The following is a 12,156-nucleotide window of genomic DNA, read 5'->3' on the forward strand; positions in this document are numbered from 1 at the left end:
GTGTTCGGGCGTGGGCGGTACTAGCCTTGGAGTGGACCGACTAGGGTGAGTGAGAGTTCCGACGCTCTCTGGGCTTACCTTGGAGAAACGTGGTGACCTCTTTTGGAAAATCAGAATAAGGACTTTGAGGGTAGAAGTGAGAACAACGTGGAGGAAATGTTTCTAAGAGTCCGGTACAGGCCCCAAGAGAAAAGGGGGAGCAGAATTCTTGTATTCCTGCTTTCCCTAGTTCCAGAGCCCTGCTGCAAATTTTTAAATTCAGCCGTCTTGAAAGGAGACCTGTGGTTGGGTTTTGCCACTATGGTGTGTTGACTCCGTAAAGGAGCGAGACGAAAATATTCTTCTTGCAAGGTTCAGTGCAAAATAAAAATGGAGGGAAGCAGGAAAGGACACTACTAAAGGTACTTAATTATAAAACTCTTTTTTTTTTTCTGTGTTCTCTATCAACTTATCACGCTGGTTTAATTTGCTCTTTAATGTTATGTTTCCTTATGTACTGGAACACTCCCCTTCCTAGGGCATGACGGATGGATGAGCCCTAAGGGATTGAAGTGTGTGTGTCAGGATGTGTTTGGTACCAGGATCATGTTAGGGAAGATGTTCATCAGTCTCTGAATGTGCTGGGGTGCAGCCCTGCCCTGCCCTGAAGTGGGGGTGGGATAGGGTAAAGATTGGGGGTCATGGGGAGGGTGATAAGAAAGAGACTCAGCAAAAGCTAAGGCTCTAAACCCCTCCCCTCAAATGCTTCATTGTCCCATCAGATTGCATTTATAAAACCCAAGTTCAAAGAAAGCTTTGGCACCATGAATTCAGTTTTAAACCCAAAGCAAAAGGCCCTTCTGAAAATAGGACCTAGTGTGAATACTTAGGTTTCATATACCCATGAAGCTGCTTGCACAGGTATTTACATTTGTCAGATTCATTGAACTATACACATCAAATAGGTGCATTTTATTTTATGTAAATTGCACCTTGATAAATTTGATTTTAAAACTTTGGCTTTTAGAAGCTTCATCCTACCATATCTAAAACACTTCTCATAGCAAATGTGCATCCCTCTATTTTGGATGATGACATCAATAGCCATGTAGGTACCCAGGCTATGAATTAGTCATCTTTGATCCCTCCCTTTCTTCTTTGATCCTTCCCTAGAGCTCTCTCTCTCTCACTGGCACCTGAGATACCTTCAGTCTTTCTTAGGTCTCTGGATGGTGCTACCTGATCCCAATGCCCAGTCTCAAATCCCTCAGTGTACCACCACTCCTTGTTAGGCCTTGACTCAGGGGAATTTCCTTTTCCCTATTCTCTCTCCCTCTCACTCAGATCACCACCCTGTTCAGACCTGTACAGTCATTTTTCTGGGCTGCTACAGAGGTCTCCTGACCTATCCTGATGCCCCAGCACTACATCCTGATATTCTTTTATTTTTTTAATGTTTATTTTTTAGTTGTAGTTGGACACAATACCTTTATTTTTTTATTTTTTATGTGGTGTTGAGGATCGAACTCAGAGCCCTGCACAGGCTAGGCGAGCATTCTACTGCTGAGCCACAACTGCAGCCCCCATCCTGATATTCTAAAGCATAGATTTAACCATGTCTCACCCATTTTCAAAAGTTTTCGATAACTGTTTCCTGATACCTGAGGCTGGATAGTTTATAAAGAAAAATTAGTTAAGAACTCTTCAGCATGGTATCTATGACCTTTCTTAATCTTGCTTCAACCCGCTTTTCTACTTTATTCTCACTGGCCCCACAAATGTATATATTTTTATTTAAAATTTTTTTTGTAGTTGTAGGTGGACAGAATGACTTTATTTTATTTGTTTATTTTTATGTGGTGTTTATTTTTATTTGTTTATTTTTATGCTAGGCCAGTGCTCTGCCACTAAGCTACAGCCCCAGCCGCCACATGTTTTGTATTTTGTGGCACTCCTCTGTCTCGGAATTTGTTGTGCTGTCACGTTCCCCAGCCTCTGCATATATGGTCCCCTTTACCTGGAATGCCCTCTCCTCTCTACCCATTGGAAGCCTATTCAGTCTTCAACATCTCTGGGAACTTTTAATAACTAGCAACACATTTTGCCAATTAAACTTGGCCTAGACCTCTGGCAATGCATTATCTATCCATAGTTAGTATGATATGGTCTCCTTCACAATGACAACCTCTTTAGGCTTCTTATTGTATGCAACTGTAGTAATGATAGAAATGGAAGAACTTCCATGATACAACCTTCATTCTGTGAAACCCATGACTACTTCATTCTCATTGACCAGTGAGTCTGAGTTAATGGGGTTCCCTTGTATTATAATCTGTTTCCATTGCCATAATGAGATACCTGAAGCTGGATAGTTTATTTAAAGAAAGGTTTACCCCTTATATTTACATATCGATAGAAGAAATTTTAAAAAGATTTATTTAGCTCAGCATTTTGGAGGCTGAAAGATCAGGTATCCCATTAATTTGACCTCTGGTGAGGGCCTAATGGCAGATGGAATCATGGTGGGAGCATATGCAAGAGGGAGAGATCACATGGTAAGTCAGGAAGCCAGAGAAGGATTCAAGGCCTGCTCTTCTGTAATAACCAACCCACTGTTGTGAGAACTAACTCAGGATCTCATGAGTTAATTGACCTTAATCCCTTCTAAGGGCAATGCCCCCCAGTGACCTATCCAACTTCCACTAAGTCCCACCTCTTAAAGGTCCAACGACCTCTTAGTATGGCCACACTGGGCACCAAGCTTCCCACACATGAATTCTTGGGGGACACACTCAGACCATTCCCAATCATAGTCTTCTTCAAGTCTCCCCACTTGTTTCTGGGATATGCATTTTGTTCCCAGCTCAACAGAACTTACTTGGTCATCACATACCTATCTGCTTCCTGTTGCACTCTAAGTGGGAACTAATACCAAAGTCCAGTCCTTCAGCCTCGTGTCCTTTTCCCCCAGTAACCCTAAAATGAGAGGTAGAAACATCAATGACTATCTCTCTGGGAATGACAATCTCTATGGTGAATAATTGCCTCCTTTTGAGCTTGGTTCTCAGCTCCCATTATTCCCTATGCTTAGGACACCTCCCACTCATTCCACTTGCTCACCTCCAAGTCTCCACCATCAATGGTAGCACTACCCTCCGAGTCTCATGCTCTTCATCTTCTCTGACTTATTTCCATCCATCTCAGATGGTGAGTGCATCACCCAGGCCTGGGTGACCTTTGGAAATTCTCTTATATCAGCCTTTCCCTTGGCATCCTCCTCATGTCGGACCAGATGTTCATCCTTTCGGCACTGCAAATGATAGTGAACATGAAGGGAGCCTGATGCCAGGCAGCTTGCTGAGCACTTTGCACGTGTTCTGGTCTAGTCACTTGACTAAAACCAGTATGTTAGTTTTCATTATATTCTCTTGTCTGCACATGGGATTGGAGAGTAAGTAATTTACCCAAGTTCACTCTGGCAGGGTCAAAGCCCTCTCTATGCCTCCAGACTGTGGTTTTAAACACTACAATTATTCAGGAAGGTGCCCTGAACTTAAGGCCAGATGTGGATGTAAGTCTTGGCTTCATTACTTATTAGGTGTGCAATTTTGGGCAATTCGCTGAGCTTTGCTTTTTTCCTGTGGTTTGCTCTGAAGGTGATATGTTAGAATGAAAGTGAAAGTGCTTTGTAAATTAATATTTTTTTCCAGTAGATCTTACTTTAAAAGGTATAAAGCACAAGAAAGTTTGCTTTGCCAATAGATAGACAGGACATCAAATAGCCTACTGAAAATCGAACTTCATCAAAGGCAGGACTGTTCTGCATTGACTGAATCAACTGTCACCCTTTGCACTGGAGAAATCTCTAGCATTGACCTGCAGGAAGTGAGGGGGTGCTGCTGAGGTGTGCAGCTGTAAGGCAGATTTTGTTATAACACACATTGTAGGTTATTGGTAGAATCAAAAGATGATGTCATTGGCCATGTATGCATTTTTCTGAGATACCAATGTGTGTAAGAATCACTTAGGGCTAGGGCTATAGCTCAGGGGTAGGGTGCTTGCTTGGCAAGCACAAGCCCTGGGTTTGATCTCTAGTACTGCAAAAACATGAAAATCAAATCAAATCAAAGTTTAGACTTAAGTTTGATCCTTTTATTCCACAAGAACTGTATAAATCTTCCTGTGTAATTGGGAAAAAGATGTTAAATTTAGATAAGTATTTGACCTCACTTTAGAAAAGCACTAGTTAATTTTATCTATTTATGAATTCACATCCTTATGTCTCCTTCATAAATAGTAAAGCTAACTGTGCTGTCTTTAAAAACATTACCAAAATTGAAGCATGCATTCTAAGAATATCTAAATTTAGAATATTCTATTACTCTCTTTCTTAGGAGTTACACTTAAAAAAATCCCTATTTCTTCCTTTCTACTCTGGACTGACTGAACCTCCCTCCTTCCTTCCTGTTCCCTTCCCTTTCCTCTCTCTCTCCCTCTTTCCTCCCTTTCCTTTTTTCTTAGTACAGCACTGCATTCACTTCACATATGACCCCAACTTATTATAGCCCTAATATCAAAGAGGAAGATACAGAAAAAAATGAAATTGTTCTTTGTAGGTTCTTTTCTCTGGTCAGCCACTAGGTCCCAGTGGTGAGAACCCTGGGGAGCAGTAAGACCAGCTGAGGCAGAACTCGGAGAGCAAGCATCAAGAGCAAGGTTCAGCAAACTCTGTGGAGAGACAGAGAGTAAATATTTGAGTCTTTGAGGACCTTATGTTCTCTTTTGTGACTACTAAACTCTGCTGACATAGCATGAAAGCAGTTGGAGACAGCACTTAAATGAGTGTGGCTGTGTTCCAGTAAAACCATCATAGAAACTAAAATTTGAATTTCATAGAATTTTCATGTATGAGAAAATATTTTCCTCCTTTGGATTTTTTTCCTCAACCATTTAAAAATATAAAAGCCGTTCTCAGCTTATGGGCTGTATAAAACTAGTGATAGGCCCAATTTCCATAGGATGTAATTTACTGATTCCTGGTCCGGAGAATGGAAGCACTATTTGTTATTCATGCTGGGCAATTCTTTGAGAGGGAGGGGTGAGGTGGGAGGTAATAATAAGCATTGATCACTCATGTTTAGCAAGCATTATTTTAAACACTATACACACATTGACCCATTTCATCTTCACAACCACAGAAGGTAAATAGCAGTATGTTACATTTCCACTGAAGTGGAAAATACCTGAGATAATCAATTCCAAAGGAGGAAATTACTTATTCTAGCTCATGCCCTATTGCATTGGGTGTGTGGCAAGGCCATATTCATCATTTTTGGAGGAAGTGGCAGAGGTAGCTACAATTGCCAGGAAGCAGGGAGAGAAGAGAGGAGGAGAGGGGTTGGGGAGGTAGCTCAGCGGTAATAGAGTGCTTGCTCTGCTTGAGATCCTCGGTTCAATCCTCAGTACTACAAAGGAAAAACAAAAAAAGGGAGAGTACAGCATTTCCAATATACCCTTCAAGAGCAATGCCCTTGGTGACCTAACTTCCTTCCACCAGGCCCACCTCCTAAAGATTCCAACACTTCCCAATAGTGCCTGAGGCTAATGACCAAGCCTTCAACACATGACCTTTGGGAGACAAAGATCCAAAGTATAGCAAATAGTGTTATCCCCATTTTACCGATGGGTAATCTGAGGTATAGATAAATAATTTGTTGCATATTACACAGCTCATAGAAGTAGATCAGGCTAATAGCTCACAAAGTTGGGTCTAGTATCTGTTTGTGCCATTATGCTGTATTTCTTTCTGGGTAAAATATCTTGTGGCAAAGACATATTTCACAGCCATCCACATGGAGGAACTTTGTCTTGCCAACTCCGTTAAGCATGTGAACAAAAAGTTACAGAATGTTCAAAGCAATGTTTCCATTTGGAAGCAAGGGGACAGATGGCACTGTCTTATTTAGTAAGGAAGTCACTGTCACTGAAGGTGTTTGAGCAGAGGTGGGATGACTTTTGTACTCTTTCAGTTCCTTAGAAAGACTTTAGTTATTTTCTATAAAATAAAAAATGTAAATCTTTGCTTTTTGAAATTTAAATCAGGTTGATTACTAAAGGAGCAAACAACTTTAACATATCCCCATAGCATCCTCAGACATAATCTCATTACACTTACAGACTCAGGAGTCTGAATATCCAGAAGAACTGCTAGGGGGGAATTATTTTTCAGACTGCTCCGACCTATTGCTATGGGAACTGAGTGAATCTCCCATAATCCCATTCCCACCTTAAGAAACAGAAACACCATTCTTCCCATCTATAGATGTGTTAGTCAGCTTTCCATGATTGTAACAAAATATCTGAGGCAATTAACTTATAAAAAGAAAAGTTTCATTTTGGCTCATGGTTCTGGGGGTTCCAGTCCAAAATTTAGTTGCCTGTTGCTCTGGGCCCCTGGCAAGGATAGCACTTAAAGGCAGGAGTGTGTGGTGGAGCAAACTACTCACTTATAGGAGCTAGAAAGCAAATCCCTATGATCCCATAATCCCCTTTGAGGTAATTCCTCCCATCCCCATGACCAAAAGGACTCCCACTAGGCTCCGCCTCTAAAAGGTTCTATCACTTCCCAATACCACTACCCTGTGGAGCAAGCCTTTAATACTTGTATCTTTGAGGGACACTCATCCAAACCTTACCAGGTTGTTAGGACAACTCCTGTAATTTCCAAAAATTATCTATTTAGATTTACCCATACCAACATTTCCAAAAGTATTTTCATGTTGTTACAATGTTTTGCAGATGTGGATGGAGCTTTGATCTTCCTTCTGTGGTATCCTAGTTTAGAGGTCATACATTTCCTTATATTGTTAAACTGCCTCCAGGGCCTTGTGCATACTAAGCAGGCCTTACCACTGAGCTACTCTCCTGTTCCTTTCATTCTTTTCTTTTTTTGTTGTTGTTGTTTAGAAAAATGAGAAAGTAGATGGAGTCTCAGAAGTAGGCAAAGATTATATTTCATGTATAGATAGATAATCATTCTGTAGTCCTTTTTACTCTAAAATGTATTTTTTTGTTTTCATATTGCAAAACATCATATAAAGTACATATTAAGATATGTATTAGTATTAACCACATGTAAGAATGTACTAGTTGCTATAGAACCTACTGAGTGTTTCACAAGTGTTGATTATAGCTAATTTTTTTTTCTGTGCTGGGAATCAAATTCAGGACCTTATACACATGCTAGGCAAGTGCTCTACCCCTGGGATACATACCCAACTCAATTATAAATAAATTCTATCATTTGTAAAATATTCTTTTATTACAGAAAATATTCTTTTAGCACAGTATTATGTAAAAGTATGGCCTGGAACTATATTGTAGGTAGAGTATTTGTTCATTAGCTATGCCCAGTATTTCTGAAATCATGGGACTTTTTCTACCCTTGCAAAGTACCCAAAACACGCACTTTAGCATCTACCTTCTCGGAGTGCCAAAAGAGTGGCACCCTTTGATCCATCCCGGATTATTAAGGTTGTAATTTAGCTAGTATGATATCAATAAGATTAAGATACAAGTTTGGTTAATATATGAACCAGTATAATTTTTGTTCCAGAACCACAACTGCATTTTTCTAAAATATTTTTTTTTTTAGTTGTGATGGACACAGTACCTTTATTTATTTTTATATGGTGCTGAGGATAAAACCCAGTGCCTCACATATGCTAGGCAAGGGCTCTACCACTGAGCTACAACCCCAGCCCCACAACTGCATTCTTAATTTCAGCTTGTTTTGTTTTTAAACATGGGCTGCCTACAAAAGGACTAGAAGAAATAATTCAAACTTAGCACAACTATTTGGTGGAGAAACAGAAACTATGAAAATATGTGTCTTATAGCACTGTCTTTATATAACAATGATAATTGTTAGGTGGCAGAACTGGGGGAGCTATGGACAAAGAAGGTCAAGAAGGTCACTATGAACACCTCATAATACACTTAAATGGATGATTCTCAAATGCTCACTTGGAAGCAATTGAAATTCTCAAGAATCTCTGAGAAAGACCCACCACAAATCTCAAGAACTTACTGGAAATCTGCTATGACTCATGTATACCCATATGTCTGGTTACAGTTTTTTCCAGAGGATAATGGCTTCTTTTCTCCTTTCCACAAAATTTAAGTACCTTCTGTTAATAAATTATAACTTGGAATCATGCAGGGCAGGGGATTTTGAGGAATGTAGTTCCAGGTTTTTCTTTTGCAATACAGAGACCCCAGAAGAGAATGGTGATTCAGGATTGCTAAACCACATCTATAGTTAACTTCTTCACCCATATTTAGCTTCTGACTAAAGACAATATTAAACAACTGTGATAGGTATTGTGCTTATTTTTAATTATACACTTCCTCCTCTGCAAGAGTATAACACAGGCTTGCCTTCCTGTAGGCTTGGCCACATGAGTTGCTTTGGCCAACTGCATGTGATTTGTGAGTTATAACATATCTGAGCAGCAGCTGTAAACTCATTTAGCTTCTTGCTCCTGTTTTCACCATGATAACTACTCCATCAGTCAGTCAAAAGCCCAGAATGAGAAGATACATGGAGCAAGCAGGGCTAACCTCATATCCACAAATGAGAAGGAAAAGTTCGTTGTTATTAGTCACTGAGATTTGGGGGTTGTTTGGTGCTAGAGTATAAGTATACTGAAGCTAGTACCAACAGTGGGGTATTACCATAAAAAAGCCTGAAAATATGTGGTCTTGGTTTAAGAGCCAATGCCTAAGTGAGAAAACGTAAAAGGTTGCTGGAAAATTACAAACCCTCCTTAAACAATAGCACACATTTGGTAAAATCGCTGTCCTCAAAACTTGCATGAAAAGTGTGGTGGGTAAAGAGGTTTTAAGACAGAATGTTGGCAGCATGGGTTGGTTAGTTTTAGCTGCATTTGTTAAAATACTACAAGCAAGGGATGCTCATAAAATTGGCTTATTTTCAAGCTAGTATTGTAGGGAAAAGAATATAAAACAAATTTCAAGACTTATAAGATTGAAAGTTGCAACTGTTTTCGTTCAACTTATGAGAAAATTTTAAAATGCCTGAATCAAAAAGGCTATTTAAGACAATGCTGAATTGAGGGTGTGATGTTCAGGCCTTCTAGTAAGATCTCTGATTTGATTATGTGGACCTCAGTAAACTCTTTTAAATAGACAAAAAAACTCAAGGAAAAGTGACTAAAGGCTCTACAGAAGCCTGATAAATAAAATGTACCTGCAACCAAGTCTACAGAGGAATAAAAGGGTATTGGCAGGGAATGGGGTTGTAGCTTGGTGGTAGAGTACTTGCCTAGCACACATGAGGCACTGGGTTCAATCCTCAGCAGCACATAAAAATAAAATAAAGGTATTTTGTTCACCTACAACTAATATATATATATATATATATATAATTTCATATTGACTATAGCTGTTTACAAATGGCAAAGCACTCTATGCCATATATATATATTTTTTATTTATTTGTTTTAATTAGTTACACATGACAGTAGCTATATATAAAAGAGTATTGGCAAACAGACTGGAATTCAATTTTTTAAAAAATTTTATTATTGATTGATTGTAGTACTAGTGATTGACCCTAGGGGTGTTCTGTCACTAAGCTACATCCTAAGCTCTTTTTAGTTTGAACTTGTGATCCTCTGGCCTCAGCCTGGGATTATAAGTATGTGCCTTAGCACATCTGGATGAAACAGATTTTTAAAAGCTCTTGAAAGTTATATTACTAAGTACTGGTCCAACTAAGGACAATGGCTATTTAAATATAAAATGATTTTTGGGCCCAACATTCCTTAAGCTGGAAGCTATGAAATCTGTTCAGATACCAAGAACTCAGTGGGAGTTTTCTCCAGTACTTTTTCAGATGTGGTCAAGGATATAAGGAAGACCTTACCTAACCCCAGAGAACAATGAAGGGTAGGGAGCTACATCTACAGAGCAGAGTGAAGAGTTTTCCTTCCTCAGGTTAAGAAGACCCTACATTTCCCCAGTAGGATTTCAGAATTGCTATGGGTCAGTAATTGCTGTGTGCCTCTCATTTTTCCCCTTAGAGGAGAAATGTTTATTAGGACTATCTTCTCTCTCTTAGATGTAAATATGTATGGGAGGAGGTGAAGCAAATTACTTGTTTTTATTTATCTTTATTTACTTAAAAATAGCTCTATTGAGTTACTCACACAAAAATTGTATGTTTAAGTTGTACTACTTGGGCTGGGGTTGTGGCTCAGTGGTAGAGTGCTCTCCTAGCATGCATGAGACACTGGGTTCAATCTTCAGAACCACATAAATGTAAAAGATATTGTGTCCACCTAAAACTAAAAAATAAATATTAAAAAAAGATGTACTACTTGATGTTTGGTTTATGTATACATTTGAAATGATCACTGTGATTTTTCTGTTCTTTTTAAACTTACAAGTTTCAGGATCAAGAGGCACTGTATCTAGATCTGATGAGAGCCTGGACTTTAGGTTTTAAATAATATTATAAATATATTATAAATAATAATATAAATAAATATTAAGACTTTTGGAGTCTTCCTTAGGGAAGGATTGGGTATATTTTGTCTATAGGATAGAAGCAGATATTCATGACCATGACTGTTAAAGATAGTGCCCCACCCTTGTCACTTGAGGGTACAGTATACTTCTCTGGTCTAATGTTGGGGTTGTCCTCATTGAGTTGCGTTTGGTCAATGGAATATGAACAATTTGACTTATGCTATGTCTAGGTAGGAACTTTAAATGTGCTTGTATGGTATGGTTTGTTTCTTGCTCTTGACCTTCATTGTGAAACAGTATGTACTAGGTAGGGGATAGTCCATTAGCCTACTAGTAGAATAAGAAGATTTATGGAAATGAGTTAATCTAGCAAACCAGGCTGAGTCAACAGAGCTGTGACTGACCCCCCAACCCATGATGTAGAAATAAATATTTGTCATAAGTCATTGATATTTGGAGTTATATATTAACCTACTATTAAATCCTATTAATTTGAATTTACTATTCCATTTATGTTGAAGACTTTAAAGACCAACTTTCTAATTCAAGCTTATTTTTCTTTTTATTATAGTGCTTAACAAGATAAACAGTATTTTCAACAATCAACACAAACAAAAAACTACTCTACTTTATAAATCACTCAAATAGTGTTCTATGTAGAAACAGTAATCACCATTAGAGGGTGGTTATTTGGAATTTATTCCTAACCACACACACAGATTCTCAAATTGAGAGATTCAGATTTGTTACCTTAGATATGGGGCTGGATGTTAATACCTGAAAGCTAGTGCCAGCAAATCAGTAGGAAAAAAAAATGATGTGATTTAAAGTCAGTTATTTATCATTGGTACTTCAATTTCTCTATCTGCATTGAGAATTAATCTTCCCTTAGAGAAGAATTATCAAGTATGAAATGTTAAAGCTTGGCATACTCCTGTGCCTCAGAAAGCACCCATGTGCATATAACTAATTTGTTCTTGACACAAATTGAGTATTACATGGCTTTAAAATAAATAGATTGATGATTGCTCTTTCCTTGAAAATTATCTTTTCACTCAAATAATATTAAAATCATACTAGCTGGACCCCAGATTAATATAATTTACAGAAGATATTACTCAGTAAATTATTTTATTGCAATGAGGACAGGTGTCCTACTTAGGTAAAATTTTTTTTAAATATTTAAATAAGTGTCATCCACTATATACTTAAATTCTTCATGACTTTTCCATAAAGACAAAAATCCTGCTATCCTAAAGGAAAAAGAGGTACTTATTAGATTCTAGTATAGTTCCTTTGGATATTATCAGGTACCCTATCATAACCTCCAGATAGTTGACAAAGCCAATTTAGACAAGACCTCTTGGCATAGTGTCCTGATGACATCATAAAAAGAATCAGTAGTGTCTGTTGGAAGGGTGGAATTTAAAGTGAAAAAGCTAGAAGATATAGATGACATAACTGGGGAACACAAGAAAAAATGATCATGACTGAATTAAGAACCTTTCTAAAAACCTTGTTTCTTTTGGAAAGTATGCAGTTCTGCTGCAAAAAGAATGAAATATAAAAAGGTTGATATATCAGCCCTTTTATTTTCTATGAAATGTGCAACTTTTAGGTAGA

The sequence above is a fragment of the Marmota marmota genome, unplaced genomic scaffold (assembly GCF_001458135.2).
Source record: "Marmota marmota marmota unplaced genomic scaffold, marMar, whole genome shotgun sequence".
NCBI lineage: Eukaryota > Metazoa > Chordata > Mammalia > Rodentia > Sciuridae > Marmota > Marmota marmota.